We start from the raw sequence: 27,821 nt of genomic DNA on the forward strand, positions 1-27,821 counted from the left end.
TCAAAACCACTACTACCAACTACTCCAAAAACCTAAGAAGCAAGTCTACATAACAGAAGGTCAGCATATTTTAAGATATACTCTTGGATTAACATAGCATTATGTCACAACTGTATACAAAAATCTATATTTTTTTCTTTGCAGCAGACTGAAAGGTCTAATTTATGGCCATTTAAAATGTGAGCACAGATATCCTACTGACATCACAGAAATACATGGTTCATGTGTCACTGAAAGTACATATGTTTTCAATGAAAGTACAAGAAAATAAGGAAAGGTACAGTCTAATGTAACAACTTAAAGGTAGAGTGTTTTCAGGGTTGGTTGATGTAGCGTCTCTACAAAACTATCAAAGGCCTGGATTCTTTTCAGCACTCAGCCCTCCCATACTAATTATCTTCGTTCTCTGGCTACTTATAGTTGGTAAGATATTTGTAGCAGCTCCACAAAAGATATTGCATTTATGTGTCTTTATTTTAGTCAAAAGAATCATCATCATTTCCACCCTTATCCCAGCAGGTTTCTGCCTCTACCTTATAAGCAAAAATTAGGTCTCAGTTTTATTTCTAGCAAGGAAGATGGGCTTATAACTATTGTCCTAAATTAATAAAGGGAGAAGTATAAATGGATGACAAGAAGTTAAACATCATTGCTAATACAAAACCAAGTGCCAAAAGGTTGCCACTAGTTAGGGTCTGAATCCAATGCCAACACATAGGATGCTTCTTTATTAAGTCTATATGTGAATATCACGGATGGAAACAGTGAACAGGGAGTTCTTACATGGTCAGTTAAAATAGTATAATTGCAAGCAGATATACCTACTAAATAATTAAAGGACCATCTCAAGTTCAACTAGAAAAAACACAAAAGTTGATTCTAGAGGTAACAGAAATAATTTAATATGAGCAAAATATTCTGCAGCCATGAGACTAAAAAGCAGAGTTATTTAATGTGATTATCTTGGTAAACAGGTCCTAAAGATGATTTCAAAAAACATTAGCCAAATTTGTATACCTGGTAAAGGCTTTATCTTGAACAAGAAAAATGTATTGTATGTCCCATTAGCTCAGTCTTTAATATATGATATATAAAATATGTTAATATTTATATATATTTATATGTGTATTCCATTTCTAATTACATATATTTAGAGAGGAAAGGTGGGGGAGAGAGAAAGAAAGAATGTGGATATACAGTTTAATATAAACATAATAAGGATATAGAAAACACACACACTACACATATACACAAACACACACATACAAATGAACAAAATGGCAATCTATCTACCTAATAAAACAGTGTGAATTAAAGTTCTGGATATAGATAACCTACTTATAAGTTGTTTCCTAGCTCTATTATTCACGAGCAGTGTGACTTTCCTAAATAATCCTAGGTTTTCTTATTAAAATTGTGACAGTTTGCAATTTAGGATTGTTGAGCAATTAAAGGGGAAAATGTGAAGGAGGAGGAGCCAAGATGGCCAAATAGGAACAGCTCCAGTCTACAGCTCCCAGCGTGAGCGAGGCAGAAGATGGGTGATTTCTGCATTTCCATCTGAGGTACCGGGTTCATCTCACTAGGGAGTGCCACACAGTGGGCGCAGGTCAGTGGGTGAGTGCACAGTGCACCAGCCGAAGCAGGGGCTAGGCATTGCCTCACTCGGGAAGCGCAAGGGGTCAGGGAGTTCCCTTTCCTAGTCAAAGAAAGGGGTGACAGACGGCACCTGGAAAATCGGGTCACTCCCACCCGAATACTGCGCTTTTCCGACGGGCTTAAAAAACGGCGCACCAGGAGATTATACCCCGTACCTGGCTCAGAGGGTCCTACGCCCACGGAGTCTCGCTGATTGCTAGCACAGCAGTCTGAGATCAAACTGCAAGGCGGCAGCGAGGCTGGGGGAGGGGCGCCCGCCATTGCCCAGGCTTGCTTAGGTAAACAAAGCAGCAGGGAAGCTCGAACTGGGTGGAGCCCACCACAGCTCAAGGAGGCCTGCCTGCCTCTGTAGGCTCCACCTCTGGGAGCAGGGCACAGACAAACAAAAAGACAGCAGTAACCTCTGCAGACTTAAATGTCCCTGTCTGACAGCTTTGAAGAGAGCAGTGGTTCTCCCAGCACGCAGCTGGAGATCTGAGAACGGGCAGACTGCCTCCTCAAGTGGGTCCCTGACCCCTGACCCCCGAGCAGCCTAACTGGGAGGCACCCCCTAGCAGGGGCAGACTGACACCTCACATGGCCAGGTACTCCAACAGACCTGCAGCTGAGGGTCCTGTCTGTTAGAAGGAAAACTAACAAACAGAAAGGACGTCCACACCAAAAACCCATCTGTACATCACCATCATCTAAGACCAAAAGTAGATAAAACCACAAAGATGGGGAGAAAACAGAGCAGAAAAACTGGAAACTCTAAAAAGCAGAGCACCTCTCCTCCTCCAAAGGAACGCAGTTCCTCACCAGCAATGGAACAAAGCTGGATGGAGAATGACTTTGATGAGCTGAGAGAAGAAGGCTTCAGACGATCAAATTACTCCGAGCTACAGGAGGATATTCAAACCAAAGGCAAAGAAGTTGAAAACTTTGAAAAAAATTTAGAAGAATGTATAACTAGAATAACCAATACAGAGAAGTGCTTAAAGGAGCTGATGGAGCTGAAAACCAAGGCTCGAGAACTACGTGAAGAATGCGGAAGCCTCAGGAGCCAATGCGATCAAATGGAAGAAAGGGTATCAGCGATGGAAGATAAAATGAATGAAATAAAGTGAGAAGGGAAGTTTAGAGAAAAAAGAATAAAAAGAAATGAGCAAAGCCTCCAAGAAATATGGGACTATGTGAAAAGACCAAATCTATGTCTGATTGGTGTACCCGAAAGTGACAGGGAGAATGGAACCAAGTTGGAAAACACTCTGTAGGATATTATCCAGGAGAACTTCCCCAATCTAGCAAGGCAGGCCAACATTCAGATTCAGGAAATACAGAGAACACCACAAAGATACTCCTCGAGAAGAGCAACTCCAAGACACATAATTGTCAGATTCATCAAAGTTGAAATGAAGGAAAAAATGTTAAGGGCAGCCATAGAGAAAGGTCGGGTTACCCTCAAAGGGAAGCCCATCAGACTAACAGCGGATCTCTCGGCAGAAACGTTACAAGCCAGAAGAGAGTGGGGGCCAATATTCAACATTCTTAAAGAAAAGAATTTTCAACCCAGAATTTCATATCCAGCCAAACTAAGCTTCATAAGTGAAGGAGAAATAAAATACTTTACAGACAAGCAAATGCTGAGAGATTTTGTCACCACCAGGCCTGCCCTAAAAGAGCTCCTGAAGGAAGCGCTAAACATGGAAAGGCACAACCGGTACCAGCTGCTGCAAAATCACGCCAAAATGTAAAGACCATCGAGACTAGGAAGAGACTGCATCAACTAATGAGCAAAATAACCAGCTAACATCATAATGACAGGATCAAATTCACACATAACAATATTAACTTTAAATGTAAATGGACTAAATGCTCCAATTAAAAGACACAGACTGGCAAATTGGATAAAGAGTCAAGACCCATCAGTGTGCTGTATTCAGGAAACCCATCTCATATGCAGAGACATACATAGGCTCAAAATAAAAGGATGGAGGAAGATCTATCAAGCAAATGGAAAACAAAAAAAGGCAGGGGTTGCAATCCTAGTCTCTGATAAAACAGACTTTAAACCAACAAAGATCAAAAGAGACAAAGAAGGCCATTACATAATGGTAAAGGGATTAATTCAACAAGAAGAGCTAACTATCCTAAATATATATGCACCCAATACAGGAGCACCCAGATTCATAAAGCAAGTCCTGAGTGACCTACACAGAGACTTAGACTCCCACACATTAATAATGGGAGACTTTAACACCCCACTGTCAACATTAGACAGATCAATGAGACAGAAAGTCAACAAGGATACCCAGGAATTGAACTCAGCTCTGCACCAAGCAGACCTAATAGACATCTACAGAACTCTCCACCCCAAATCAACAGAATATACATTTTTTTCAGCACCACACCACACCTATTCCAAAATTGACCACATACTTGGAAGTAAAGCTGTCCTCAGCTAATGTAAAAGAACAGAAATTATAACAAACTATCTCTCAGATCACAGGGCAATCAAGCTAGAACTCAGGATTAAGAATCTCACTCAAAACTGATCAACTACATGGAAACTGAACAACCTGCTCCTGAATGACTAATGGGTACATAACGAAATGAAGGCAGAAATAAAGATGTTCTTTGAAACCAACGAGAACCAAGACACAACATACCAGAGTCTCTGGGATGCATTGAAAGCAGTGTGTAGAGGGAAATTTATAGCACTAAATGCCCACAAGAGAAAGCAGGAAAGATCCAAAATTGACACCCTAACATCACAATTAAAAGAACTAGAAAAGCAAGAGCAAACACATTCAAAAGCTAGCAGAAGGCAAGAAATAACTAAAATCAGAGCAGAACTGAAGGAAATAGAGACACAAAAAACCCTTCAAAAAATTAATGAATCCAGGAGCTGGTTTTTTGAAAGGATCAATAAAATTGATAGACCGCTAGTAAGATTAATAAAGAAAAAAAGAGAGATGAATCAAATAGATGCAATAAAAAATGATAAAGGGGATATCACCACCGATCCCACAGAAATACAAACTACCATCAGAGAATACTACAAACACCTCTACACAAATAAACTAGAAAATCTAGAAGAAATGGATAAATTCCTTGACACATACACTCTCCCAAGACTAAACCAGGAAGAAGTTGAATCTCTGAATAGACCAATAACAGGAGCTGAAACTGTGGCAATAATCAATAGCTTACCAACCAAAAAGAGTCCAGGACCAGATGGATTCACAGCCGAATTCTACCAGAGGTACAAGGAGGAACTGGTACCATTCCTTCTAAACTATTCCAATCAATAGAAAAAGAGGGAATCCTCCCTAACTCATTTTATGAGGCCAGCATCATCGTGATACCAAAGCCGGGCAGAGACACAACCAAAAAAGAGAATTTTAGACCAATATCCTTGATGAACATTGATGCAAAAATCCTCAATAAAATACTGGCAAACAGAATCCAGCAGCACATCAAAAAGCTTATCCACCATGATCAAATGGGCTTCATCCCTGGGATGCAAGGCTGGTTCAATATACACAAATCAATAAATGTAATCCAGCATATAAACAGAACCAAAGACAAAAACCACATGATTATCTCAATAGATGCAGAAAAGGCCTTTGACAAAATTCAACAACCCTTCCTGCTAAAAACTCTCAATAAATTAGGTATTGACGAGACGCATCTCAAAATAATAAGAGCTATCTATGACAAACCCACAGCCAATATCATACTGAATGGGCAAAAACTGGAAGCATTCCCTTTGAAAACTGGCACAAGACAGGGATGCCCTCTCTCACCACTCCTATTCAACAGAGTGTTGGAAGTTCTGGCCAGGGCAATTAGGCAGTAGAAGGAAATAAAGGGTATTCAATTAGGAAAAGAGGAAGTCAAATTGTCCCTGTATGCAGATGACATGATTGTATATCTAGAAAACCCCATTGTCTCAGCCCAAAATCTCCTTAAGCTGATAAGCAACTTCAGCAAAGTCTCAGGATACAAAATCAATGTACAAAAATCATAAGCATTCTTATACACCAACAACAGACAAACAGAGAGCCAAATCATGAGTGAACTCCCATTCACAATTGCTTCAAAGAGAATAAAATACCTAGCAATCCAACTTACAAGGGACATGAAGGACCTCTTCAAGGAGAACTACAAACCACTGCTCAAGGAAATAAAAGAGGATACAAACAAATGGAAGAACATTCCATGCTCCTGGGTAGGAAGAATCAATATCATGAAAATGGCCATACTGCCCAAGGTAATTTACAGATTCAATGCCATCCCCATCAAGCTACCAATGACTTTCTTCACAGAATTGGAAAAAACTACTTTAAAGTTCATACAGAACCAAAAAAGAGCCCGCATTGCCAAGTCAATCCTAAGCCAAAAGAACAAAGCTGGAGGCATCATGCTACCTGACTTCAAACTATACTACAAGGCTACAGTAACCAAAACAGCATGGTACTGGTACCAAAACAGAGATCTAGATCAATGGAACAGAACAGAGCCCTTAGAAATAACGCCGCATATCTACAACTATCTGATCTTTGACAAACCTGAGAAAAACAAGCAATGGGGAAAGGATTCCCTATTTAATAAATGGTGCTGGGAAAACTGGCTAGCCATTTGTACAAAGCTGAAACTGGATCCCTTCCTTACACCTTATACAAAAATCAATTCAAGATGGATTAAAGTCTTAAACGTTAGACCTAAAACCATAAAAACCCTAGAAGGAAACCTAGGCACTACCATTCAGGACATAGGCATGGGCAAGGACTTCATGTCTAAAACACCAAAAGCAATGGCAACAAAAGCCAACATTGACAAATGGGATCTAATTAAACTAAAGAGCTTCTGCACAGCAAAAGAAACTACCATCAGAGTGAACAGGCAACCTACAAAATGGGAGAAAATTTTCCAAACCTACTCATCTGACAAAGGGCTAATATCCAGCATCTACAATGAACTCAGACAAATTTACAAGAAAAAAACAAACAACCCCATCAAAAAGTGGGTGAAGGACATGAACAGACACTTTTCAAAAGAAGACATTTATGCAGCCAAAAAACACATGAAAAAATGCTCACCATCACTGGCCACCAGAGAAATGCAAATCAAAACCACAATTAGATACCATCTCACACCAGTTAGAATGGCAATCATTAAAAAGTCAGGAAACAACAGGTGCTGGAGAGGATATGGAGAAATAGGAACACTTTTACACTGTTGGTGGGACTGTAAACTAGTTCAACCATTGTGGAAGTCAGTGTGGCGATTCCTCAGGGATCTAGAACTAGAAATTCCATTTGACCCAGCCATCCCATTACTGGGTATATACCCAAAGGACTATAAATCATGCTGCTATAAAGACACATGCACACGTATGTTTATTGCAGCATTATTCACAATAGCAAAGACTTGGAACCAACCCAAATGTCCAACAATGATAGACTGGATTAAGAAAATGTGGCACATATACACCATGGAATACTATGCAGCCATAAAAAATGATGAGTTCATGTCCTTTGTAGGGACATGGATGAAATTGGAAATCATCATTCTCAGTAAACTATGACAAGAACAAAAAACCAAACACCACATATTCTCACTCATAGGTGGGAATTGAACAATGAGAACATGTGGACACAGGAAGGGGAACATCACACTCTGGGGACTGTTGTGGGGTGGGGGGAGGGGAGACGGATAGCATTGGGAGATATACCTAATGCTAGATGACGAGTTGGTGGGTGCAGCGCACCAGGATGGCACATGTATACATATGTAACTAACCTGCACATTGCGCACATGTACCCTAAAACCTAAAGTATAATAATCATAAATAAATAAATTAATTAATTAAAAAAATAAAATAAAATAAAATAAGAAAGAAATAAAAAAAAGGGGAAAATGTGTAAGTGTTCAACACAGTGCCTAGCATGCTTTAAACATCACTTGAATATTAGCTATAATAAAATAAAAATTATTATTTACAATATTAGACATACACTATAGCCATAATAAAAGTATAAGCAAGATCTTATTCATAAAACTTTTTAAATTCGTCTATTAAAACCTTTTATTTAATCAGGCTCAAAGAGCAGACCAAAACCATTGCTTCTATAGGTTCAATTTCTTTCCTTTATTCATGTCTCTATGGAAATTAAACAGACAGATAATGCCATACAGATGAATATTAGGAGAGAAATTTGTGTTGCTGTAAGTCCTTTGAAGCTCACCATCTACTTACAATAAAGTTTTCTGAAAATGTGAATCACAGATATGACATTAGGGACGATAGAAAACAAAAGACCAACAAGAAAACATGAAAAAGTGTCATAGTGTAATTAACTGTAACAGTTAATTCATAGATAATTTTATCTTGCGATCTTGAAGGAAAATAATAACTAAAGTCTACCCAAATTTTCTTCGTTCATAGTCTGTGGTCTTGGCCTCTTGCACAAATAAGCATAAAATATCCACACTGGGGCTGTAGAGTCATTTGAAATATATGGCATTATTTTTGAAAAATTTGGATACATTTTAGTTATCATTTACTGTGAAGTCAATATATAGCCATCAATAAGTATAATGAATGAGTTTGTTTAGTCATTTCTCTTTACTTTTTGATAAGCTGTGTGAACCTAAAATAAAATTAAGAAGTCAAAAAAAATGCATTAGTGGCTTTTGTTCTCCGATGAAGTCACTATTAAGGGGTATGTAAATCCTACATGTTAGAGTAGACAAAGCTCTTCTTCTGTCAGTACATTGCATAGTCAAGTAATACAAAAGACTGAACACATGGAAGATGCTTTGAGCTCTTTGCAAAGAATAATCCATGATAAAAATAATTTACTTGTCTTGTGTGTTACCATATTTTATTTTAATCATTTTCATAATTTTCTTATGCTATCTGATGTTTTCTAACACAATCATCAAGCTTACAAAATCATAAAAAATCATTACAGTACAAATGTAGGCACATGCATTATCAGTCATAAGGTTTATTTGAATTCAGCTTACACGGTTTCAGGGTTAGCAGTTACAAAGCTGTTAGCTGAAGGGGAAGCTCTAATGTACTGGAAAACTTGGACAGCACAGATACAGCTTCATCATGGATCTAAATTTGTATTGTATGCCATCTTCAAATTGTTGAGCCTTTTTACTCAATAATCAATAATTTCATCCAGCACAATAATAAAATGTAGAATTATTTATGGTTATAATTATGGTGTACTTTTTCAGTCACAAGAGAATGAAAAAGTTACTGGAGAGGTGATGTGATTTAATGAAAAGGCCATTGAATAAGCAGCTAAGGCTCTCAAATGAGATAATGAATGTGAAAGCCTTTGAAATAAGATAAAGTATTATGCAAACTCATAGTATTAATATTAAAAGCCTAAAGTGTTCATTTCTAGTGGACCTCATGGGTTTTTTAGCTGTCTATCAGAATCACATTAAAAAGTATTCTATAAAAACAGTAATATTTGGTACCATATGAAAATCTAAGACTCATCTTTTAACGTCAAACTTGGAATTTTCTCCTTTTATGATATTAAAGGGTGACCCTTAAGATCCGTTCTGCACAAAATATTTTAACTTTTTTTTTTTATAGTGGTATTCTGCGAGTGTTCTTGTCTTTTACTTTTAGGAAATGTGTCATAGCAACTGCATTATTAAAACTAGGTATATTCCAAAAAGTTTGTCAGACACCATGACACATTTTGATTCAATCTCAGTGGAGTAACTGCAATGTAATTGTCCCAATGTCATCACTTTTGGATGTCTCAATAAATCTGGCTTTGGTAACATGAAACTTTTTATTTAGGAAAGCTCGTGGAGGAAGGAACATGACTACTTTTGCTGTAAAATGCCAAATTACACAGAAATTTAATTTAAGGCTTAAATTAAATTTACGAAAGCCTTAAATTAATTTCAGAAGCCAGAGCCATCTCTCTCTCTCTCTCTACTTCAGCTGACACGTAAATGTATTTCAAAGAAGTATGTTTTACAATTAAAAGTAATATCAATTAAAATTAATATGTATTCATTTCATATCCTTTCAGATATCTTTTCCAAGTGAAGTTGAAAAATCTTCATAAAACAATCCCATTAATCCTTAGAGCATTCTTATGAGGAAAGTAGAAAGAGAAATGTTATTCATCCTTTTATAAAGTGAGAAAAATAAAGTATAAAGGATTTTAGGTAAGCTATAACAATTAAGTCAGTGGGAGATCCAGACATACAACAAAGGTTTTATAATTCTTCTTCTTTTACTTTACTCTAATAATGGCATTTTTAATGCTTTTACTTTTCTTTATTGATTAAAAGATCTTATCCCTCTCTTCTCAGATGGAACATGTGCTCCTGGAAGGCAGGAGATATAAAATATAATTTTAAAATTATATCTCTAATGCCTATTCTAATGTGCAGAAAGCAATTAATAAATATATTTGAAATTGAATTAAATCAAATGTGCTTTGTTTTTCATTTCAAAAGCACACACACATACACACACACATATATAATATATATCATATATATGTGTGTGTTTTGTTTTTATTCAAACATCACAAAAGAGTTACACAGTGAAAAGCAGGCATCTCTCCTATCTAGATATATATGCCCTGATCCAGAGGCAAATGTCTATCGCTTTTTTATGTCCAATCTATCTTTCTATATAATTTAATGTAAAGTAATGAACATGTGTGTCTTTGGGCTTCTATTTATTTTTGAACAACTGGGAGCAAAATGAATATACTGTTCTACATTTGTGGGTTTTTAACAACAACATTTATTGGTTAACTTTTAAAATAAACTCTTCATTTGGTAATAATTTTAAATTTACCACAAAGTAGCAAAAATAAAAAAAAGAGGAACATTCATCTACTTTTAACCAAAATTCAGATTCTGCTCTTATGAATATTTTATGTTATTGTTTAATCATTTGTTTAATCCTTTTATTTCTCCCTCCAGCCCCTCCCCTGACTCTCTTTCCAAAATCATTTGAGGGAAGTTGCATACATCATGGTCTTTTACTCCTAAATATTTGTATTTTTATTGCCTAGAATAACACTTTTATCTTATATTACCACATTAAAATTATCAATATATTTAATATTGATATGATAATTTTAAATAATACATGGCTGCATTTCAACTTTGTCTGTTGAAATGTTTGCCTTTTCGCCCCTTCAGTATGGGACCAAGTCTAGAATTAGGTGTTGCATTTAGTTATTTCATTTTAGCTTTCTTTAACCTGAATTATATCAGAGCCTTTCTTTGTCTTTAATGTCATGGATAATTTTGAAGAATACAATCTCCCCACTCTCACAGAATATTTCTCACCTTCAGTTTGTCTGATGGTCATGATTAGTTTTAAATTATGCATTCCAGGCAAAAAAATAATACACAGGTGATTTTGTTATCTGGGAAACAAATCTCGGGGTACATAATATCCATCTGTCCCTCACTGATAACGTTAATTTAAAAAATGCAATTAACTATTTTCTGGTTTTCCACAGTAACGATTATTTTTGTTCTTCCTTGAAACTAATAGGAAGTCTTTGGAAAGTCACTTTATGACTATACATATATCATGCGCCACAATAAAATTAGTCCCTGGATTTAGCATCCATTGGTGATTCTTTTCTGATCCCATCTTTACTACTATGGAAGCAAAACGACAATTTTCCAAGTATCTCTCCCTCTACATTTCCAATTGGCTGTCTGAATTCTAATGTAAAAAAAGATCATCTCTTCTCCCCTAATTACTAACTCTTTATTATTATTATGGGCTCGTAAATTTTATTTTGTTTCATAGCTTATAATTTGATACCTCATTATTTTGTTTGATAGCTTGTAATTCATTACTGCTCCAAATTGTTTGGATTCCGACATTTTTGTAGATGGGTCGGACACCATCTTGACATTTTGTAGATGGGTCCGACATTTTTGTAGATGGGTCATGACACCATTCTTGAAAGTCTAGAAGGACTTTCAGAGTGGTCTCGCCTAAGAGGAAAAAGACAGCTTAGATCAGTAGAGAGTGTATTAGCAGCAGTTGATTTCAGGCTGGCTTCAGATACCAGACCTGTTTGACTGCTTTATGTGGGAAAGCACTTTATAAAGTGCTTCCTAAAATGCGATGTAACTTCTTCCAACCTTCACTTCAGGTGGCTAACCACGTGTCAAAAGGCCTGGTCTGACAATGCTGACAAGCCTTTAGCTTCGTACTCACTACCTGTCTGACTTGGCCCAATAAGCCATTCTTCCTGAGCCTTGCCTGAGCCTGCTTTGCCAATCCAGCTCTCAAATCATCGGAGACTAGGGGAGGGGAGGAAATTGAGAAAAACCACTGTATTTACCTTTGGTGGCCTCCCAGTGTCTCAGAAGTTATCCACACTCTACTGGCAACCTCCATCTTTTCACTATACCATCACACTGCCCAGTTGCCTCCCTTTGCTGGGGACCTTCGCATGGCTGAGGTTCTAGGAAAATATTTAAGGGCTTTGGAGTGAGATTTAAATTCTTCCTAGGGCCTCAACCTCAAGTAGAACAAGTTCCCTTTTATGCAGTTAACAGGCAAACACTGATTATAGAGCTGCACCCATTCAATCTAACTCCAGAGAACATGTTACAAAAACTCTCCATTTGCAGGATCCTGCAATGCAAAGGGGTGTAAAACATTCCCCTTCAGCTCACTCGCCACGAAGCTGGATTTGGTAAACACAGATACTGCCTCAGGTTCAATCTATCTTTCCCTTGAATCTGCATCATTTCTTTTATTTAAACGACCTCTCAGATTCCTTTATTTTGATACTTTGTCCATGTGAATAGGCATGGACCCTTAAACAAGTATCTTTTTTGCTATTTCTTCTATTGAATATTTCACATGTAATGACTTCTTTTTAAATCCTGTACTTTCTGTTTATCAGGACACATTGACTTTGGACTAAAGTTTCAAGAGCCTTTACCGATTTTATGATTTTATTTGATTGTCTGGGGAAGTACTTTAGAGTAGAAAAAAAATATGGTCTTTAAAGGCAAATAGAAAGAATAAAAGAGAGGGAAAAATGGAGGAAGGGGGTGGCTGAAAACCTAGCTGTCCCATCCAACCTTACCTTTATACAATGGCATGCGTAAGGCACTAATCCCCCACGCCCCACCACATATATATACACTTATGTACACATACAACACACACCTCCCAGCTCCCTATGGGCTCTAATGGCTCTTCAGAACTTTCAGCGATGCAAGTTAAGGGAACTGACTCTAGCTACTAACAGAGCCCAGGAACAAGAGATCTTTTAGATATTTTGCTTTTTTAAGCAGATTAACATTAAGGTGGCCCCAAGTGATAAAATCTGCAATGTGACTCTTGACTTTCCTCCTCTTCAATAATGGGTTGAAAATAGGGGTTTCTAACCCAACACGTACTCTTTCCAAATTGTCTAATTAGTGGCAAACACTGCAGCCATTTCTCCAGGTCTCCAAACTCAAAATGAGTACATGAGAGTACAGTTTGTTTCTGAGCTCACGGGATAGGCAGCTGGCCATCTCATCTGGCTCCAATAATCATTTTCTCTTGGTTACTGACAAATTTTTCTCAATCAAAATTATTCTTGTTGGGTGAGCTCTGCTACTTGCAAACTTAGGGAAATTAATAGAATATCTCTAACAAATGATTTGGCAGTGGCAGCTGACAGTCACTTAGAGGTCTCTGAGAATATTCTGTGATTGTTCCCCATGGTAGACACACCCTGAGGTGACCCTCGATGATTCACATTCTTGTCTTATTCCCTCCCCTTGAGTGTGGGCAGAACCTGTGACTTACAGCCAATAGAATAAGGCAAAGGTGATGGGTCACTCTCATGATTTTATTAGACTATGTAAGATTCCCTTTTAGCAGACTTAAGCAAGAGATTCTCCTGCTGGCTTTGAAGAAGTAAGCTTCACTGTTATGAAAAGCCTATGAAAGAGCCTCCTGGCAAGGAACTAAGGCAGCCTATAGATTCTGAGGGTGGTATCCTACTGATGGCCATCAGGAAAACAGGGACTTCCATTCTACAGCTGCGAGAAATAGAATTCTGCCAAAAACTACATGGGTCTGAAAACGAACCCTGAACTCCAGAAAGAAAAAAGGTTAGTAGACACCTCTATTGCAGCCTCCTGAGACCCATGAATAAAAGACCCATCCAAGCTGTGTCCATATCACTGGCCCAATGAAACTGCAAGATAATAAATGTCTATTGTTTTAAGCATCTAAATTTGTGGTAATTTGTTACACAGCAATATAAAACAAATACATTTTTCATGCAGCGAGAAGAGTCCAGGAGGAGAAAAGACTGGCCATATTCAGCCTGCCCCTGTGACTTCTAAGGCTATGCTGCTGCTGGTGGTGTTTGTCATTTTTCTCACTAAGGTAAAAAAGTTAATTAAGATGAAAGAAATGCAAGAGAAATGCTTATAAATACTAAGAACAGCAGCATCTTGCCTAGGTCATGCCTACGCCTACACGCACATAAGCAGCACACATCCTATACTTTCTAGAATGCTTTGCACTGTTTAATGATGCTGGGCGGTCATTTGCTGACTACCCTCCAGGCATGTTTTCACCAATTAGATTGGGAAAGATGGTGACTGCCACAGCAGCTCGGGGGCTGTGTCAGAAACTCTCAGGATGTAAGTTGTTTTACCAACACCATTGGGGCAGGAGACAGACAGGGATTAGTGAAGGGGTGGGTTTCATTGCCTCCTTCTAAAAGCAGCTTTATCTCTCACCTCAGACCTTCTAGTTCTGGCTCTACAACTAAGTTCTAATAGAGCTCCCCAAATTAAACTCTAATAGAGAAATCCTTTCAGATTATGGCTCCCTAAAGGGATCTAAGTCTGGGGTCTCTCATCATACATTCATTTAATCAGCATTTAATGAGCTTCTACTCTGAGCTAGCACTGCTGATACAGCAATCGATACAACTTATAAAATCCCAAAACACATAGAGCCTACAGGCTAATGGGGAATACAGAGAAGGCAATGGTCAATTTAAATACATTACAGGGAAAGTGAAAATGCTCTATGAGCACAAAAGAGGGACACCTCACTCATCAAAGAGGTTGTAGGAAGAAACCCCAAACACCACCAGTAACGATGAAAAGGAATTGACATAGCAGAGTTCTTCAAACAGAAAGAACATGTGCCAATGCCCAGAGGTGAGTCTCAGGAGCAGCAGAACTGAAGCATGGGGTTTATGGGCGAGTAATAAAAATTATGAGGGACAGCATTTATCCAGCATGTACTGTGTCAGTGCAGTATTAAGTGGATGGTATGCATTATCTCATCTGATCCTCACTTCATCCCACTGATGAGGCAACTGGGGCACAGAGAAGTTAAATTCTTTGCTCATAGTCACAACACTGGTTAAGTGGGAAGCCAGGAATTAATCCCTAGCCAACTGACTCCTAAGCCCACACTACAATGGCCCACTCTAAACTAAAAAAAATACACCAAATGGTGGGATCAGCCGTCTACCCTTCACTAATAGAAACACCAACTCATCCTATGGGTACAAATCCACAAAGGTTCTACAACTCCCTGATCTCAGACACTCCATCCAGTCCTCGAGTTCTCTTGCCAAAAACAGAGAGGAGCAATTAGGTCCTCTCCAGTTACTGGGTCCCAGGTTAGCATGCCAGGTTTCTAGATTAAGGTTCTGCCCTTCTAGGCTTCCTGGAAACTACAATCTTGTCTCTGAGTTCAGTCTTCTTGCCTAGATTCCTCCTATGAGACATCAGACACCATGTTCTGCCTCCTTTTTTGAACTTCTTTATATTTTGGCCCCATGGGCATCCTCAAATTGTTTTTGGGTCTCTATGCTTCTGTCTGGTTTCTAGGGTCTAGTCATCTTTAGTTTAGCCTGAATACAAGAGATTTCTGAGTGAGTATCTTTGTCACATAGAGGCGGCTGTGATGTTTCCTAGGCATAGTATTGTGGCCAGCTGTTCCAGTTTCAAAACCCCCTTTTGATCTCAATTTCTCTGAAACCATGGTGCATCCCAGTCCTCCTTCCATGTTAGCTCCTAGGGTTGGTACTCAAATCCTGTTACTTTGTTTTTCAAACTGTTTTGGAAAGACGTAGAATATAATTTTTCTCCTCTCTAGATTATTCAAAAATATCTTGCCCTCTTCTACAACAAGAACAAATTAAAGTGATTTTTTTCTAAGTAAATCAGAAATTTCTTGAGAATAAATCTATAATCATCATAGAGCTACCAGAATAAATAGCTCAATGTGTAGCCAAATTTTAAAACAAAAGTTTACATCATTATACAGTTTTACATATTTAAATGAAGATAATTTGTATATACATACACATTAATTGTACATTCATATTTATATATTAGAGTGGAGTAGTATTTTCCAATCCAACCGATTTTTAAGCTGTGTCCAAAATACACCTTTCTCTCTTTTGGTTTCAGTTAATTTCTCCAATGTCTTAGAGTTTAGGAGCTCTTCTATTTAGCAGGCCATGAATATGAATATCTCCTAGTGTACCATTGCTTCTCATTTTTTTTTTTTTTTTGAGGCAGAGTCTCGCTCAGTTTCTCAGGCTGGAGCGCAGTGGCTCGATCTCCGCTCACTGCAAGCTCCGCCTCCTGGGTTCACGCCATTCTCCTGCCTCAGCCTCCCGAGTAGCTGGGACTACAGGTGCCCGCCAACCATTGCTTCTTAGAGTATCCTGCTACCTTCTAGAGAGTCTAGGTCTTCATTCCAGAAGGTTTCTTTGTTTATTTGCCTACATACTCATGAACAGTTTAGCATCTATAAACATGCTTATAAATGGCTACTGAAAGAGTCATTTTAAAAGAATAAATTAACTGCTGAGTAAATGACTCCCACAATTTTCTATATTTTGGGATATATTGCTATCTTTTGTTCTAACTGTGCTTGAAATTTTTAAACGTAGCTATATGTTCTATAAACACTTTATTTATTACAAATGTGTTTTGTACAAGTTATGAAGACCAATTTACAAAGGTAAATGTTACTTAATAATTCATATATCTGCCCACCAAATCAACTTTTTCCATTCCTGAAAGAGTTATTATTTGACAGTTCTGACCAGCAAGTCTTTATTCCTTTTCAGTTGTAAATTGCTTGAACATGACTTCAACTCCTAAGTATCAATTTCCTGCTGGACTCCTTGCTATCTAATATCTCAAACTACTTTCTCTAAGGCCACCAGTGACCTTCCCTGCAATTTAAAGTGCAATTTTCTTTGTTCTATATTTTGAGACATTCTGCAGCCTTTCATATGATGGGACATCACATTCTCAATTACATTCTTTCTAGTTTTTGTAGCATCAGTTATACCCTGGTACAAGTTTTGTAGAAACACACTCACATACACACTCAGTTTCTATGAGTCTGTATCTCTTCATATCCTTCAACTATCTGTGTGTTACAAATGACCATTAGGATACAATATCTTTTATTATTCTGTGCACAACTCAAAGTGCACAATCTGTTCTCTTACTTAAATACTTATATAATTAGTTATAGGGTTACACACGTATTAGTGGGAAGGAGGCTGCAGATATGGGCATGCGTTTTATTTATGCTCTAAAAGTCCACTCAAATTTTATTTCTATGATTAACATTCAGTAGCATCTCAGTACTTTGTTGTTCCCAGGTGTAAATACACTTTTTGCAATCTTCTGTTTACTCACACCGTTTATTCACTTGACCATATTTATCTAGCTGATTTCCTTACTCCAGACACTGGAGGTTCAGTGGTGATTCAGAATAGACTCTGGCCATTACTTTCATAAAGCTTACAGTCCCGTGGGAAGACTGGCATTAACAATTTAATCAGCCAAGAAAGCCTACAATGGAAACTTTTGAAAGTGTTAAATACTGTGTTGAGAACCTGTAATAGGGATATCTGGCCTCATCAGGAAGGTCAAGGAGGAATTCCTTAAGGCTGTGCTTCTTTAACTGAGAATTGAATAATAAATTTGAAGTAAACATGTGGAAAAGGTTCAGAGGAACCTGCTAGCCAGACAGAATGGAATAAACTAAGGCTCAGTGGTGGAACCGAAGAAGAAATTGTAAGAGAGATGAAAAGAAAGTAAATGTTGCTGGAACACACAGACCATCATGCTGGGCCTTATGAAGCATACTAGTTTTGTTATTATCCTGTAGTAATGGAAGGCCACTGAAGAGTTTTACGTCACAAGGGAATGGAAGGAAGGTTATGGGGAAGAGAGAGGAAAGTAGTGTCATGTTCAGATTTGTATTTCCTGCCTAGAGGTTTCAGAGGATTTTCTATGCTCAGCACCATCTTTTCCTTCCTGATCTGAAGTTTTAATAGTCTAGATTTAGTTATCCTCCTTATTCAAAGGCTCTTTGATTCTGAGTCTCCTTTGTTTGTTCTTCCTCCTCTTCACCACTTTTAAATAGAGGAATTCCCTAAGGCTTCTTGATAACCAATACCTACATGTCTTATTTGCTCTTTAGTGGACATCTCAAGCATAGCATGTATAAAGTACATAAAGAAAGAACCTAGTTTCTATCCTTCCTTCCTTCCTTCCTTCCTTCTCCAGGCAGCCAGACATTCATTCAGCAAACTTCTACAGAGCACTTTCCTAGGCCATAGGTATTCAGAAAAGAATTAGGGAGAATCTTTGACCTCAAGAGAGTAAAATACCCTCTATGATTTGTTGACTACAACCCTGTCTGTAGATTTTTTTTTGTTCTTTCCCCCAAATATTTACCTTTCTATATCTCCACCTCCCTAATGCCCCTCAGTTTATCCTATTTTCTACCCTCAGAACCATGTTCTCTTTCTCATGCTAAAGTTATCACTTGCACGCTCTTATGCAAGATTGCTCTGAGAGTTAATATTAAAGATACAGGCAAGTGGGAAGAGGTTCCCTTCCAAGTAGATAGGCAATTGTCTTGCCTCTTCTGTCATGCCTTTTCTGTCCTATTGCCTGTTGTGCTCTGCTATGACACACATTTTCTTGATACACCACCACCACCATCCTTATGTAACTTCGCCACCTATCAGAGTGCCTATAACATTGTAGATGGGAGGGGTCATACATAAAGCCTAATTCTCTTTGGATACCATCTAAATATATCGGAATCTCACCATGATGAAATAAGTGAATAAGCTTAGAATAAATTTCTGGGAGACAGCCTAAGAGACAGCTGTGAAACTAGCTAGTGTTACGCTCTGTTCCCATGCTGAGCACCTCTTTCCATCTTCCCCCATTATTTATTTGTGTTCACTGTAAATCACATGCCACTTGAGGAAATTTTACACCAAGAAAAGAATGACACAATGCTTATTGTTTTCTTTTAAAATAATTATTTAATATATAACTTTTATATAATGTTGTTCAGATAATTTAAAAAATAAGTGCAATGAATTGAGTTATTCTATAAGAAGGGGAGTTCCTTTCCCTGGATCTTCCCACTGACCCCAGCCCAATAGTAAAGCATTTTGTCATTCAGCATCATACACTTCCTATCCCTAGTTCATGTTTGCTCAAGTTCATAAATAGTGAATAAATACTGACTTCAAAAACTCTTTCCCAAACTCTGGTATTCCTCTCAATTATGTCACCTGTGACACACCTTTATATTCTTGAGTAATTAATTACCCCATCCAACATTATCCATTATTTAAAATAAATTAATAGATTGATATACCTAGTAAAGTTAGCGGAAACTAATGAAGTGGAATGTCTTGACCATTCCTGTTCCTTTGATGTGTCAGACTGCTTTAAATAGTCCCAAATCATCCTGCTTCTTACCTCTTTTAGGAAGCATTCCTCATTTTCTCAAAACCACAGTGATCCATCTCATCACAGCCCTTCTAGAGTATTTAAAATTTGAACAACCTAACTTAAACATCCAGCCAAGGATTAAAGTTATGCAGTTATGACAGTTGTCCTTACTGGTTATTTACAATTAGAATCTGTTCTGATACCTTGGTGCAAATTTTTAGCTCTCCTTCACTCCTGCCTTTGCAGGAGTGAAGCATGATAAGCAACTTGCATGATAAGTTGCATTGATAAGTTGCATGATAAGTTGCATGATAACTTGCATTGCAAGTTGCATGATAAGCAACTTGACCTTAACTGAACACACTGTGCTTTCTCTTCTCATTTTGACTTTGTTCTTAATGAGGTCCCTCTATCTGAAATATCCTTTGCCCACCTGTACCTGAAAAAGTCTCTAATTTTCCAAAACTCAGCTAAGTGACAGCTTATTTTTAAAGATTTTCCAGATTTTTACACATAGAATAAGTCACTCCTTGTGGGTGTCCCCTGAGCACTCTGTGCATATCTCTAATGTAAAACTTATCACAATGGATTGCAATTATTTATTTCCAACTTTGTGTTGATCACTAGACCATGAACTCCTGGAGAGCAGCGGTGGTGCTCTGTTCACTGCTGGCATGCCGTAAGTGCTCAGTAATTGAGTGGCTGAGCTTTAAATAATTTGTAGAATGAGTCAGAGCACTTAAAAGTGAAGGGAAAATACCTTAGTGGAATGAATAGATTTTTAAAAAATGTTTTACACATTCATTAATGCCTTTATTCTACAAGATTATAAACGGTGTGGAAGAATAACCTACTTTACACATTACATTTTTTATCCTTTTCTATTTGTATCTCTCTTGAGGTAATATTAGGTACATGTTAGATACTTCATTAAAACAAAACAAGCAACCTACACACACACACACACACACACACATACACACACACACACTGAGAGAGAGAGAGAGAGAGAGATTTTTAAAATAAAAACATACTTTGCCTCTAACGACTATGTTAAGAATACAGAATGTCATGAGTAAAGAAGAACTGAAAAACTTTAACTCAATTCTATCACCACTTCATCACCAATATGAGACAATGGACTGCTGAAAAGCAGAGACTGTCAGTCTCTACATATATCAGACAAATAAAACTTTCATAACTCCAGGTATGAAACTCTCATTGACTTATGAAAAATCATAGAATAAAAAGTAGCAAAGTAAAATAGGATAAAAGATAAAAGGTAAAGCCATAAGACTTTCTATTTTATTACGTACTTAGATTTGTATGTATATGATATCCCATATTATATTATTTTAGATTTGAGAAAAGTTCCTAAAAGTTATTTAATTCATTTTTTTATCTTACAATAAAGTTAAAACATCAGAAATTTTATATGCAGTAAATGATTAACCTGTGTTTACCAACAAAATCTACAATCAGCATCTAGTTTCAAAAGTAATTAGTATGATTGGTTCCCAAAATTGTGTGTTTGTACTATACCAGAGTTTTCATGTTAGTGAATAGCAATTTTTAATGAAAACTCCTGAATGAATTAAAAGACACACCCACACAATACTAAGCAAGTCAGTAACCACGAAAATACTACAGAGAGGCAATAGTAATTGAACATTTACTATATGCAAGGCACTGTTCTCCATGCTTATAAGATTAGTTCACGAAATTTTCACAACAAACTTACAAGGTAGGTACTTTTATTTCCCATTTTTTTTTTTATTATGAAGGCATGAAGCCTGAAAAGGGTGGAACAACAAATTGTATTCAGGTAGTCTGGTCCCAGACTTTTAAAAACATTAAAAGTCAACATTTAAAACCCAAATATAACGTAAAAATCTATTTTAGATTAAAACATACCTGAGAACTTAGAGACACACAGAAACACAAGAAATGAAAATGAATATATCCTTTAACTTATGTTTCCTATTTCCCATAAAGTTTTTGGTTTTAATTAGCCACACCTGGTCCTAGACTACCTGAATACAATTTGCACGCACTTATTGCATATTCTTACATGCAACAAGTGCACGCAAACAAAAAAGAAAGTGTCTTTAAAAGCATCTGCTCTTTTCTTGCTCTGCTGAGAAAAACTGTTTTCTAGCGTGATCATAGCCTCTTCTGTACTTCGAATGGAGAAAAGTTGCTGGAACTTAACTTTACACCTTGCTTCTCATCACAGCAAATTGTGTCATTTTCTTCCCCATATTATTGGTTTCACTCAGCTCAATATTTTATCTGACTGACTGCACTACCAATATGTATACTCAGTTTTAGGCAAAACGCATTTTCCACATTGACCCAAATGTTAGGACATACCCTTGAGAGTTTTATGGTGTGCCATGGCACACAGGTAGAGAGCCACTTACTTGTGAAAATTTACCTAGACAACCTTTATGATATGCTCAGTTCCATGCCACTGAGACCGGTATCAAACACTGAACAACCAATTCTCTGCTTTCAGCAGAATTTAGCATTAAAAAGTACTGTTGTCCATTTATCTTTTCTCATCAAAAACACTATTAAAATTAATTCATGGATATAAGCTGTTAAAAATAGCTAAACCCAAGGCCCAGTGCCTTGTAAAACTTCTTGGAAAAACATCTACTGCTTAATAGCTCTAGATTATCTTTTCATTTTATGCAGTTTGAATGTGAACAAGCTTCTCTGTCTCTAACTCTGAAAGAAGTGGAAAAGTCTTTATAATTTATTAACCCCTGAAAAGGGCACATTCCTTTGTCATAGCTTCAGAGGTAGAGAGAGAAAGCAGATAAAAACTCACATTCATACTTTCAATTATTGAATTCTAATTTTACTGTCTTATTCTGCATACTTCAGATGGGCATTACTAAGTAGGGACTAAGTTCAGGGCTATTGTTTTATTATTATGCAATAGGACAACAGTAAAATATTTTAAGCCAAATCAAGTGTGTTCAGTCAACTTTTGTTGTACAATTTATACATATGTCATTAGACAGATTCTTCAGTGGCTAATTAAATGATACTATCTAAAAATAATTTATCTTCAACTGATAGGTTCTATGTACAGATTGATTTTCTCTGAGGAGGTTGTATTTTAGGCTTTTTATTTCTTTTAAATCACTGAGTATCTGTAAATAAGTTCAATAGGGAATAAATATCACTTTTTAGTGCCATTGCCCTAGAAGCTAGCATTAGTATCTGCCAAGATAGTGAAAAAATTGGCCTTAAAAGGTAAATTGTCTCTAGTTTGCTTGTTCAAACACAAACTACTATCATTTGGGAGATATTAAGTTTTTTAATTAAAATAAAAAATTCTCCATTTTTTATTCTTTTACTTATACTATAAAGAACCTTGTCCAAAGTCAAACAACTGTAAACTCGGCATACTATTACCAGTAAATAATTGATTGTAAAATAGACAATAAAAATAAAGCTAGCTTGCTTGAACATACATTATAAATACAAGGTAACTTTGTTCAAAAATGCTTGATACTGTTTTTGGAATCTACCACAAACTATTTTATTCTTATAATATTTTAGTGACCACATTCAGAATCAAGTATGAGTTATAAAATAATTGATAGACTTTTCACAAAACCCAAATATAACATAAAAATCTATTTTAGATTAAAACATACCTGAGAACTTAGAGACACACAGAAACACAAGAAATGCAAATGAATGTATCCTTTAACTTATGTTTCCTATTTCCCATAAAGTTTTTGGTTTTAATTAGCCACACCTTAAAATACATTCTACATTTGTAGTAAATTAAAGATGAGAGTTTTTCAGGTAGAAAAAAATAATATATGCAACAACAAGAATTTTTTTACATTGTTCAGTTATAAATGCCAAGTACCTAGAAGAGTGCCTGGCATGGAGTAGATACTCAAGAAAAGCGACTGATTAGATAACCAGCTGTATTAAGTGAGGGAGGGAGAAAGAAAGAAACAAAGAAAGAAAGAGAAATTGATTTGGGGCACTGAAATTTGTAAACCTGTTTCTGAGTCCTAGCTCCTCCATTTACTGACTTACTGACTGGGTGATCTTTGGCAACAAGTTACAAATTATTAGTCTCTGTTTCCTTTGTTGCATAATATCAATTACTTTATCACATATCAATTGTTAAGAATTAATTATATACATACACAATGTTGATTAAAAGATCTTATAAACTTTAAAATACATAAAAACATTACATTTATGTACCTAAAATATACACCTAAATATCCAGACATTCACACAATAAGTCCAAGCTGTCCAAGATGACATCATAGTTACTATAGTTTTTGGCTTAAGTAAAAAGTTGGCCTGGAATGCCCAGAATTTCCCACTGTCAAGACAAGCATAGAATTCATGATCATTCAAGTGCTTGAACTGAGAAACTAAAAAACCAAGCAGTATTGTGCATTCAATCATTACATGAAACTAATAAAGGGGCTTACATTAAACTAAATTCTAGGAAAGTATTAAAACATACAAAAGAGTATTATTTTGCAATAGGTAAAAACATAATTTGAGGAGTCATTTTCAAAAGAAAAAATATATCACCCCCAGCATATGGAGTATGCAGAGAACAGGGCAGTACATGTAACATCACACATCATTTATTTATGTCACCCTGTACTGAGAAGCCTTCCTAGGGACTTTGTGGCATAGGAAATTGCTATGATATCATTGATGTCCTCTCTTAAATTAAAAATAATAATAAAAAACTTTTTATGAAATGAATGAAGTCCATTAGCCAGGTAGCTCATATCTCGTGTACTTGTGTTGTATAAAGTTGTCCAAAGGAAAAGAAGGAGATAAGCAATTTAACACCGCAGTCACCATCAATGTAGTGCATTTGTAACTAGCAAGGCTAATACTGAAAGAAGGAATCATACACAGGATAAAATACAATTTAAATGTCTAGATCACTCAGTAGCTGAGTAAGATTTTCTTCATTGTTGACAGAATGATATAAATAGATTTTTAAAGAATTAATTATTAGGAGACAAATGCTTTTTCCTTAGTTAAGTTTAATCACCTGTGAAAATGACACAGTCAGTACCACTGGGTTTTTCAACTCCACTATAGAGTACTTAGGGAAAGAAAAAAATTCATTTCAAAGAAGTGACTCATGCTTTCAAGCTCATATTATCAAAATTTTAGATTTCACTTTAAATTTTGAAATTCACAGAATATAACAACTTAAATTTTCCTGAGCAAAAAATTAACTCTAGATGTATATTGGAAGCTTTTTGAGGTTTTGTTGATTACATATTGTTGTGGCTGAGACATTAAGCTCACTTGTTTAGATTTCATTAATACACATCTGACACTTTCTATAAACTCAGTTTTGTTCAGACCTGAATGGACTAAAGGAGACAACTCGAACAACAGTAATGTCTAGAGCTGCCAAACAGGACTGGGCTAGCAGAAGATACAGAGTGTGACATAGCTGAGAAACCCCTGCTGTCTTAAAGCTCAACTCGAGAATCTCCAAATCCTGATTTTTAATTATCAAAATTACTAGTTTGCAAAGGCAGAAATATTCTATGTTAAAGGCACAGTAAAAATAAATCTAAAAAGCATAAGCACATCAACACTTGATGAACAAGCCATTATTCAAAAGTTTTATAACCCTAGGAGGAATGGTGATGCTATTAAAATAAAAGAGCATGTTAAATAAAATAATAGCTAATTACACTTTTCTGTGGCTTTATTTCATAAATAACTGCATCCAACTTTAAAATAACAACAGTATACTACTTTATACCATAATAATAGACAACATTTGAGGGGATACAAATATTTTTGAATTCTTCATTGGTTAGCATGTGAACATTCTCAATCAATTGAAAGCTTTTAGTGTAGTGACTTTTCAGGTTCTCTGTCACATTCAATCACCTATCCATAGCAGTTCAACAGCTCTAAATATATTTGTTTTGCTACAATATAACAAGATCCTCAGGCATAAAAGTTACTACTGACAAATGATTAAATAATATAAAGATACACTTTTAGGATTTAAATATTTTCTGGCTACGTAAAAGACAGTATTTTTTATGTACTAAAAAGCATAACAAAAATGCAATAAATGATTTTAATATCTCTTAATTCCACAAAGAAACCCTTACATTCATTCTTAAAATTTTTTGTTATTATTATTTCTATATATTTAAATGGTAAATATGAATGTAAAGTCCTACAACTTTATTTCAGAAGCCAGAGCCTTTGCTTACTTGGTAAATTTTGTTTTCCCTGTATAAATGCAACTTTGGAAAACTGTCCCAAAGAACTGCCATTTAACAATTAGAAACTTTGACTCATGTTAAGTCTACAGCAACACTACTTGGCTGACCATTTCTACCACTATTCTTTAATACTAATAGAAAAATATAGAGAAATGATGCAGAATGATACACATACACATATACAGTTTTAAAAACACATTCAAAATTGTGGTCTTATAATAGCAGTACTTTCCTTTTTCTAAAGCGAAGCTGGATTTACCTGCCGTTCATTTTCTGCTGCAAATTAGTTTGTCAGGTACACGTTAGCAAGCTCTTTCTTCAATTCATTTTGCTAACTCCATAGTCCTTTAAATAATGATAAATATTCCTGAATAAAAGCTTACCAGATAGTAATCCTTTTTGACCCTTACACTATTTTCTCTGTAAGACACATCTACCTTTATTTTAAAAGAGAAGGTAAAACAGAAGAAGCCCTTACCAGAGACAGAGAAAACAATTCGTTCAGCTAGATCCAACAGTGCTCTGTGCAGCCTGGAAGCATGAGTGATCCTTGGGCCTCACACAAAAGCGAGATAATTGGCTCTCAATGAAGAGATGTAAACATCCATCATAATGGCACTGTGCTGAAACTGAACGCTACCTCAGCTGTTCTATGTACTCCGACTGGAAGATGATGTCACAAACATCAACTGGGTGTACTCTCATTGGCTTCTGTTACCTGGAATCATATCTTAACCCTAAACTGTCAGCTGCAAATTGAAATGCACATTCCTGACTATAATTTCTGCCTTTAAAAGGAGAGTGAAAGTAATGTTGAGCTCCTGGGGGATCACAAACTGTAAATACTGCCCTCTAAATATGCTAAGACTGATTTACCTAATTAATTAATCAGAATTAGTGAAAATTTTATTTTCCAAATGTGTTTTGTTAAGTAGCAGTGTTTATAAAAGGTATTTGACAGAATGGATATTAAAGGACAAGATGTATGTAATCATAACATCTGGAATTTTAAATTTTGTAATTACTTTGCATTGATTTTACAGTACTAGCCCCTGAGATTTAAGAAACTCAAATTGAGAAAAATTATAATGTAGTCAATTGTACAGTGAAGTTTTTAATCAATTTTTTCAGAGCAGACATTTGTTTTTAAATCTTCTAATAAAAACACAAAAATGGAAATGCATTTTATTCTCTGAGTGTTAAACACTATTTGCAAAGTTTCATGTAATAAACCTTAAAGTATGAGATATTAAAAGCACATCACTAACATAATAATGTTAAATATTGGTTTTTACAAAGAGTAATTTATAAGTCACTGGAACTTCAGACAATCCCATTTCAGTAATTGAAAGCTACTCTATGATATAGTGCTGTTCTTTTTGAGCACACACGGGGAATAATTATCCATCTCTTACCTTCTATCTTGACAAAAGCCCCAGATTTCTCCCCAGGCTTAAATCCAGTGAGAGAGGAGGATAATGGGCTAAGCTGGTTGCAGCAGCTTGCTGCCAGAGGGACAAAATTACAATCACCTTGAAATATACCCAAGCGTTCCCTACCGAAAGGAGCTGTCAACCGCATAACTGTGAGATGTAAGAATTACCAGAGCTAGTCAATGACCAGTTCCTTCTAAATCTAGCCCAGCCATATCCCAGGGCAAGCCCTTTGAAAGCTGTGCAGCTCAGCATGCAAACAGTACAAGCACCTGGAAAAAGGAACAAGGAAATTCACTTCAACCACCCCAACTTTAGGGAAAGGAAAGTCACCAACAGTGCACTTGCATGACTTTATGCTATTTCATTTATTTCTGAATAATGGATTCAGGGCAAATACTTGTTACATTCCCTCCGCATTTACAATGACAGAAAATTATTTTTACTCAATGGCCTCAATAAGAGTTCAAAAAGTTGATAATATATGAAAATACATTTTCATATGTTCACATTTCCTCCCAAGTTCTGACTTTTATGATAGTCAGTTTATTTCATTACTCTGAGTAGCGAGTTAGCATGTGACATGGGAGCAAGAGTTCTAGACTAGGGTTGAAATGATTCATCCTCCAGTTCTTGCTCTACCACTTACTATCTGTAAAAATTC

At 36.3% G+C, this 27,821-nt stretch overlaps 1 protein-coding gene across 1 annotated transcript in view; it reads right to left on the reverse strand.

Moving 5' to 3' along the window:
* MGAT4C (MGAT4 family member C) overlaps window positions 1–26,337 on the reverse strand; it is a 294,930-nt gene extending 268,593 nt beyond the window's left edge. The window contains exon 1 of the mRNA XM_054442449.2: window positions 26,203–26,337. The gene's annotated coding sequence lies outside the window, so the exon portion shown is untranslated. The remainder of the gene's footprint in view (window positions 1–26,202) is intronic.
* Between the last annotated feature and the right edge of the window lie 1,484 nt (window positions 26,338–27,821).

The sequence above is a fragment of the Pongo pygmaeus genome, chromosome 10, assembly GCF_028885625.2.
Source record: "Pongo pygmaeus isolate AG05252 chromosome 10, NHGRI_mPonPyg2-v2.0_pri, whole genome shotgun sequence".
NCBI classification, from domain to species: domain Eukaryota; kingdom Metazoa; phylum Chordata; class Mammalia; order Primates; family Hominidae; genus Pongo; species Pongo pygmaeus.